Genomic DNA, 8,192 nt, shown 5'->3' on the forward strand with positions numbered 1-8,192 from the left:
ATGGTTCTTTGAAAAGAATCAAAATGGGACAATTCTCTAATAAAATTTATCAAGGAAATAAAGAACATAGAAAAATATGATGTAAAGGGAGATCGTAACTACAGACTCGGTAAAAATTTAAATAATTTTAAGAACATGCAAGGAATAAATTCATACAAATTAATTTGAAAACTTGAACAAAATGTAAAACTCTCTAAAAATTATAGCCTAGCAAAACTGACAAGAAAATTTGAAAACTTGAACTTACATGCACATTAAAGAAATTTAAAACTCTAAACAAACAGATGGTTTGCAGGCAAGTTACATCAAACCCAAGACCAATAATTTCCATTCCTGACTACTAAGAAAAATAAAAACAGGAAGACTACTACTCAACACATTTTATGAGACCAAGAGGACCACAATGACAAAAATAAACAAAGACAGATGACAAATGAAAATTATACACTGGTATTACTTATGAAAGACAATGACTGCTCCTAAAAATATTATCAAACCGGCATTGGATATTAAAAAGTAATATTAATACACCATGATGGATTAGGGTTCATGTCAGGAATATGAGGAAGGTTTAATATTAGTGCAACATACCACACATAAAAGGTATTAACTATAAAATTCTCTCACTAAATACAGAAAAGTGATCTGGTCAAGTTTAACATGTATTTCTAATTAAAACTTCTTCACAAACTAAGAAGAAAAGGGAACTTCCTTCACCTGACCTAGGGAATCTTTGAATTGTTTTCAAAGGGACATGTTAAAAGCATTCCCTTAAAAATTTGAAAAAGACAAAGATTTCCAGTGTTATTCTTTCTATTCTACATTAAACTAGACATTTTTTTAAATAAATTTTTTGTTTTTATTTATTTTTGAGAGAGAGGGCGAGTGAGCACATGAGCCAGGGAGGGGCAGAGACATGGGAGACACAGAATCCAAAGCAGGCTCTAGGCTCTGAGCTGTCGGCACAGAGCCTGATGCAGGTTTCGAACCCATGAACCCTGAGATCATGACCTGAGCCGAAGTCAGACGCTTAACTGACTGAGCCACCCAGGCACCCCTTTTTCATTAAACGTTTTAACAAGTGCAGTAAAGTAATAAGAACATTAGAACTGCAAAAGGAAAACACATCTATCATTAATCACAGATAGCTGATTCCATTGCTGGGGGAGAAAGCGTACAAATGAGCCTAGAGTATCTTCTCCTCCCAGAAAACTAGAAGCTAGCACAGATTACAGAGGCCACGTCACAAAGACTCAGGAGCCAGCCTGAAAAGATTTCTGCTGGTAAAGAGGGGACAATTCCCACATCACTGAGATCATGAATCCAATCAACTAAAACACATCAGGTATGTTATAATCCATGAGTTCATAAAATAATCCTCATTAATTACTTTTGGGGATTTATCCTGGTTGCCTGGCATTTGCTTGGGACTATTTTGGTGTTTGTCCTGAGAAACGCCTCCATCTCAGGCAAGCAGGGATGGTTTGGTCACCCCAGAGGCGAATCAGCTCATTATCCTACAAACTGATAAATGAGTGGAAAGAATCCTACACTTAACCTCAAAGTTAATCAAATAATTGGCAAGGAAAAATTATTTTAATAGGAATACTTCAGTTTAAAACTTCAGTAGAAAACTACTACTTTTAGAAGTAGAGATGATATAATTAGAATATCATCATTTTGCAAACCAGCTCCCATTCAAACAATAGATCTAGTCACTGCTTATCAACAATCACTAACAAAACACACACACACACACACACACACACACACACACACACACACACAGCCGAAAAGACAATTTGAACTTACGTGTCTCCTGAGTAAAGTACACAACCCCATGATGTCTGGGAATTGCTTTAATCTAACCAGAACTGGAAGAGGTATAGATATATAAGGTGATGATGATGTAGATGAACAATATTGGCCATAACTTGATAATTGTAGAACTTGGACAATGAGTACATGCTCTTTCATTGCACTATACTCTTTTGTGGATGTTTGAATTTTTCATTATTCAAAACTTTGAAATACCATAATTAATATACAAATCAATTATCAGAATTGCAAAGACTTATATTTACAATGTCCACCAAATCTTATTTAAAACAGATAAAAGAGGAACCAAAATGATGTCAAACAATGATATTCAAACAAATTAAGGTACACTTACGCAGCAGAGTAGTATGAAGCTGTAAAAATCATATTTTCACATACGGTTGAATGACATGGTGGCATATTCATATCATAATGTTCAACACAAAAGTATTTTTAATTTGATCCCAATTCCATTAGAGTATGCATATTTGCATTAAAAAATACTGAAAGAGGGGCGCCTGGGTGGCTCAGTCGGTTAAGCGTCCGACTTCAGCTCAGGTCACGATCTCACGGTCTGTGAGTCCGTGAGTTTGAGCCCCGCGTCGGGCTCTGGGCTGATGGCTCAGAGCCTGGAGCCTGCTTCCGATTCTGTGTATTCTGTGTCTCCCTCTCTCTCTGCCCCTCCCCTGTTCATGCTCTATCTCTCTCTGTCTCAAAAATAAATAAACGTTAAAAAAAAAAAATACTGAAAGAACTAGAACAAAATGTTATCTCTGGGTAATGAGATTATGGTTGGATTTTATTGTCTACTTCTCCCTTTTGGTATGTCCACATTGGACAAGTTTTCTTCATGATAAACTATATACGACATGTTATCAATCAATTAGACAAGAGAGCCCTGGAGGAAGAGAGGCAGGAGGCAGACACAGAAAGCAGGAAGTGTGACTAAGCTTACGTATGCAGAAGGCCCGCTGCCAGCCCTATAGAAGCAAGGCCACAGAGCCACTCAGTTCCAGGGACACTGCAAAGGGCCTGGCAGGTGACAGGCAGAACAAGAGCCATTTCACCAGCAGGAAGGGCCCCAGGATGCAGTCCGGACTTCCCGCTCTCTTGTGCACAGTGGTGGCCTTCATCCACTTTGGTAAAGGGCCCACCACCCCTGCAGTCGGCCCTGATAGAGGGGGTTTGGGAAAGAAGTTAGAAGAGAACTTGACTGTGCTTTTCTCCACTTTGTTTTCTGGATAAAACCCTTGCTATTTGTGACAGCTTTCTTGGGAGCAATGTCAGAAGCTAAGTTGGTTTTTTTCTTCTTTTCTACAGGTTCCAGCAAAACACAGAGCATCACTCAATATCCAAGTTCAGTGCATAAACGGGAGAAACAATCTGTGACCTTGGACTGCATTTTCACACTCAGCTACACTTACTATGTGATGAGCTTCTTTCAACAGCTTTCCAATGGAAACATGACTGAAATCATTAATCTTTATTCTGCTAGCACAAACACTAGGAAAGGACGATATTCTGTGTCACATCAGAAAGGAAACAAAGCCCTAAAGCTCACCATCACAGGCTTGATGTCTACAGACTCAGGTGTCTATTTCTGTGCTGTTAGAGAACTCCACAGTGAGAGGAGTGACAGGAAGAACCTTACAAAAACCCCCTGGGCTCAGCATGAAACAGCTACCTGCTCCAGGTACTTAGGAGAAAACAACCCACAACACAGGGAAAAGTAGACAGAAGGCAGGGTGGGTGGCACTGGTGGGTCTAGAGTGGAAGCTGATGAATGTTCTAGCAATAATATTCCCACATCTGGTTCAAAGAAACAGTTGTGGTTACAAGATCCCAACCTCAACAGTATTTTCACCTAGAAATCTGGTGCCTAAAGATGATCACATTGCCGATCAAGATATCCATCTGTCTCCTTGACATGCCCAACATCCATTCCCCCTTTTCTCATGACCACACCTGGATTTTCCCTGGATAACCAAGCCCTGATTCCTCCTACCCCAGCCTTGGACTCCCTGGCCAATTAACATAATTCATCTCTCTGACCACAATGATTGGTTCAAGGATGGGTGCCTGCCCCAAGCCCACATCCCAAAACTTAATATGAAACTCTTGGAAATACTGCTGGGGATGGAAGAGGATAGGATATAACCCTACAGTTGCCAGCAGCCCTCTTCCCACCACAAAGGAAGAGCATGATTCTGAAAAGAGGGAGTGAAACTGAGCTCTCTCAACATTGTTTGGCCCTTGGACTCTGCAGTGATTAGAGATTTACCTGGGATTTTTCAGTTGTACACCCTAGCTGTCTTAGCTTGTGTTCCTCCAGAAGAAAACAAGGATTTGAGTGTAAGTGATTTACTTGGGAGGTGATCCCAGGATGCCTGGCAGGGGCTGTGGGAAGAATGAACAAAAAGGGAAGTCAGCCAGTGAAGGTCATGTGTATTAATGCAATCCCTACCAAAACACCACCAGCATTTTTCATAGAGCTAGAACAAACAATCCTAAAATTTTTTGGACCACAAAAGACTCCAAATAGCCAATGGAATCCTGAAAAAGCAAAGCTGGAGGCATCACTATTACAGACTTCAAGCTATCTTACAAATCTGTAGCCATCAAGAGAGTATGGTACTGGTACAAAAACATTCACATAGATCAGCGGAACAGAATAGAAAACCCAGACATGGACCCACAACTATATAGTCAACTAATCTTTGAGAAGCAAGAAAGAGTACAATGGAAAAAAAGATAGTCCTTTCAACAAATGGTGTTGAGAAAACTGGACAGCAATATGCAAAACAATGAAACTGGACCACTTTCTGGACCATACACAAAGATAAATTCAAAATGGATGGAAGACCAAAATGTAAGACAGGAAACCATCAAAATCCTAGAACAGAGGCAGAAATTCGTTGACCTCAGCTGTAGTAGCTTACTAAACATGTTGCCAGAGGCCAGGGAAACAAAAGCAGACATGAATTACTGGGACTTCATCGACATGAAAAGCTTCAACACAGTGAAGGAAACAATCAACAAAACTAAAAGGCAACTGAGGGAATGGGAAAAGATATTTGTAAACAATATATTTGATAAAGGATTAGTATCCAAAACCTTAAAGAACTAGATCAAACTCAACACGCAGAAAACAAATAATCCAGTTAAGAAATGAGAAAAAGACATGAATAGACACTTTCCCAAAGAAGACATCCAGATGGCTGAACACATGAAAAGATGCTCCACATTACTCATCATCAGGGAAATACAACTCAAAACCACAATAAGATACCACCTCACACCTGTCTGAATGGCTGAAATTAACAACAAGAAACAACAGGTATTGGTGAGGAGTTGGAGAAAGGGGAACCCTCCTGCCCTGCTAGTGGGAATGCAAACTGATGCAGCCACTCTGGAAAACTGAAGTTTGGAGTCTGCAGTTTGGAGACTCCTCAAGAAGTTAAAAATAGAACTACCCTATGATACAGCAATTGCACTATTGCACTACTAGGTATTTTACCCAAAACATACAAAAATACAGATTTGAAGGGGTGAATACACCCCAATGTTTATAGCAGTGTTATCAACAATAGCCAAACTATGGAGACAGCCCATATGTCCATTGACTGATGAATGGATAAAGAGGTAGTGTGTGTATATATATATATATATATATATATATATATATATATATATATATATATAAAATATATATATACATATATATATACACACACACATATATATACATACATATATATGTGTGTGTATATATATATACACATATATATGTGTGTATATATATATATACACACATATATATGTGTATGTATATATATACACATATATATGTATATATATATATACACATATATATGTATATGTATATATATATGGGATATTACTATGCCATCAATAAAGACGAAATCTTGCCACTTACAATGACATGGATGAAGCTAGAATGTATTATGCTAAGGGAAATAAGTCAGTCGGAGAAAGACAAATACCATATGATTTCACTCATATGTGAAATTTAAGAAAGAAAACAGATGGACATATAGGAAAGGAGTAAAGAAAAAAAAGGAGAAAGGAAAACAAACCATAACAGATTCTTAACGATAGAGAGCAAACTGAGGTTGATGGACAGAGGTGGGTGGGGTGGGCTTGATGGGTGATGGGCATTAAGGAGGACACTCGTTGGGATGAGCACTGGCTGTTGTATGGAAGTGATGAATCACTGAATTCTACTCCAGAAACCAATATTATGCAGTAAGTTCACTAATTAAAACTTAAATTTTTAAAAAATGAGAAAAACAAACAAACAAACAAATAAATAAATGCTGGGCATATGTAGTCTCAAGTCAACTGCCACTATGAACACCCAGAGTTTCATCCTACCACGGAGTATCTGACAACCCATATGAGACACTTGCCTCAATTTGTCCTACCTGAGGGCCAGAGGAGCTAAGGTATTGATACCCCAAATCCTGTGTGTCACTCAGCGCCTGGGAATATGAGTAATGATTCCCCAGCACTTATGTCTGCCAAGCAGGTTGTGCAGTAAGAGAAAGTCCTTAGGCAAAGAAACCCAAGTTCTGGCAAGAGGAAGGGGACAATGTGCACTGAAGTCATAAGCACAAAGGGATACAGGGAAGACACCAAAAATGCAACACAATTAATTTCTTTCTTTTTAATAAATTATTTTGAGATGGGTTTTCTATCACTTGCAATCAAAAGAGATCTACATAAACTCCTGGCTTCCTGCAGGTGAGACAGGTTACGACTCCTCAGACTGTTCAGATTAGATCAGTTGTTCAGCCCTTTCCTCACACATCATCCAGGGTGATAAGGGGAAGGGACAAATTTAACACTGTACCTGTTATTACACTGAACATTTATTTAACTGTTCTCTTCCCTTTCAGACTCTTCCTGCTTAGGGTCACCTTGCTTAGTGCTGCCAGATTAATCTCCCAACTGTGTCTCTTCAAAGAATCTTGCTTGCTTAGAACTTCTGGATTCCTTGTGAGACTGTGATTTTCCAAAATCCCAAATCCTGCTCCTGCTAGCTGTGTCTCCGTAAACAGTTTCCTCCCCATCTCTACCTTTTCAACTCACTGTCTCTCAAAACCTAATTCGTGTGTTTGATGTTTCTGAGGATAGCCCAGTAGCAACAAGCATGCCTAGATCTCGGATGTTGGTTTCTAATACCATTTCAATAAAAGGAACCAGAGTTCCTTGGAGAAATGTCTGATTCCAGGGCTGGGGCAGGGAATATGCCAGATAAGCCTGAAGCATCTTATAGTGAAGAAAGAAAGAAAGAAAGAAAGAAAGAAAGAAAGAAAGAAAGAAAGAAAGAAAGAAAGAAAGAAAGAAAGAAAGAAAGAAAGAAAGAAAGAAAGAAAGAAGGAAAGAGAAAGAAAGAAAGAAAGAAAGAAAGAACGAAAGAAAGAAAGAAAGAAAGAAAAAAGAAAGAAAGAAAGAGAGAGAGAGAAAGAAAAGAACCACCACCATCTATGATGGGGTTATGTTAAGGGGACATCAGAGTCAACTAAAAAAGCTCCCTGTGGCCAAAGTTGGAACAATGTGAGCAACGAAATAAAGTAGTGTTGAGTAATAACCCAATAACCCAAGGTATAAAATAAGTATCCAACAGTCACTGATATATATAAGTTATTGTATATATAAGTGAGGCAAAACAGACAAATCTCCCATCCTTAATAAATCTAAATAATTGATATAGACACTCCACATATCCCACTCCTCAAGTGTGGACTGCACATAGTGACTTCCTTCCAAAAGGGACAGTATGGAAAGGGTCACAAAAGAGCAACAGTAGATTGGGACTCCTGGATGGCTCAGTCATTTAAGCATCCCACTCTTGATTTTGGCTCACATCATGATCTCACAATTTGTGAGATTGAGCCCTGCATCAGGCCCTGTGCTGACAGTGTGGAGCCTGCTTAAGATTCTCTCTCTCTCTCTCCATCTCTCTCTGCCCCTCTCCTGATCACTTTCCCTCTCTCTCTCAAAATAAATGTATAAACTATTCATTTTTTCAATGTTTTAATGTTTATTTATTTTTGAGATAGAGATAGACAGGGTGCAAGCAGGGGAGGGACAGAGACAGAGGGAGACACAGAGTCCAAAGCAGTCTCCAGGCTCTGAGCTGTCAGCACAGGGCCTGACACAGGACCGCAAGATCATGACTTGAGCCGAAGTCAGATGCTTGACTGAATGAGCTACTCAGGCATCCCAATGAATAAACTACTTTTTAAAAATTTTTTTTAACGTTTACTTATTTTTGAGAGAGAGAGAGGCAGAGCATGAGTGGGGGAGGGACAGAGAGAGAGGGAGACACAGAATTTGAAGCAGGATCC

Source organism: Panthera pardus, unplaced genomic scaffold, assembly GCF_024362965.1.
Source record: "Panthera pardus isolate Hobbes unplaced genomic scaffold, ASM2436296v1 HiC_scaffold_24, whole genome shotgun sequence".
Classification (NCBI taxonomy): domain Eukaryota; kingdom Metazoa; phylum Chordata; class Mammalia; order Carnivora; family Felidae; genus Panthera; species Panthera pardus.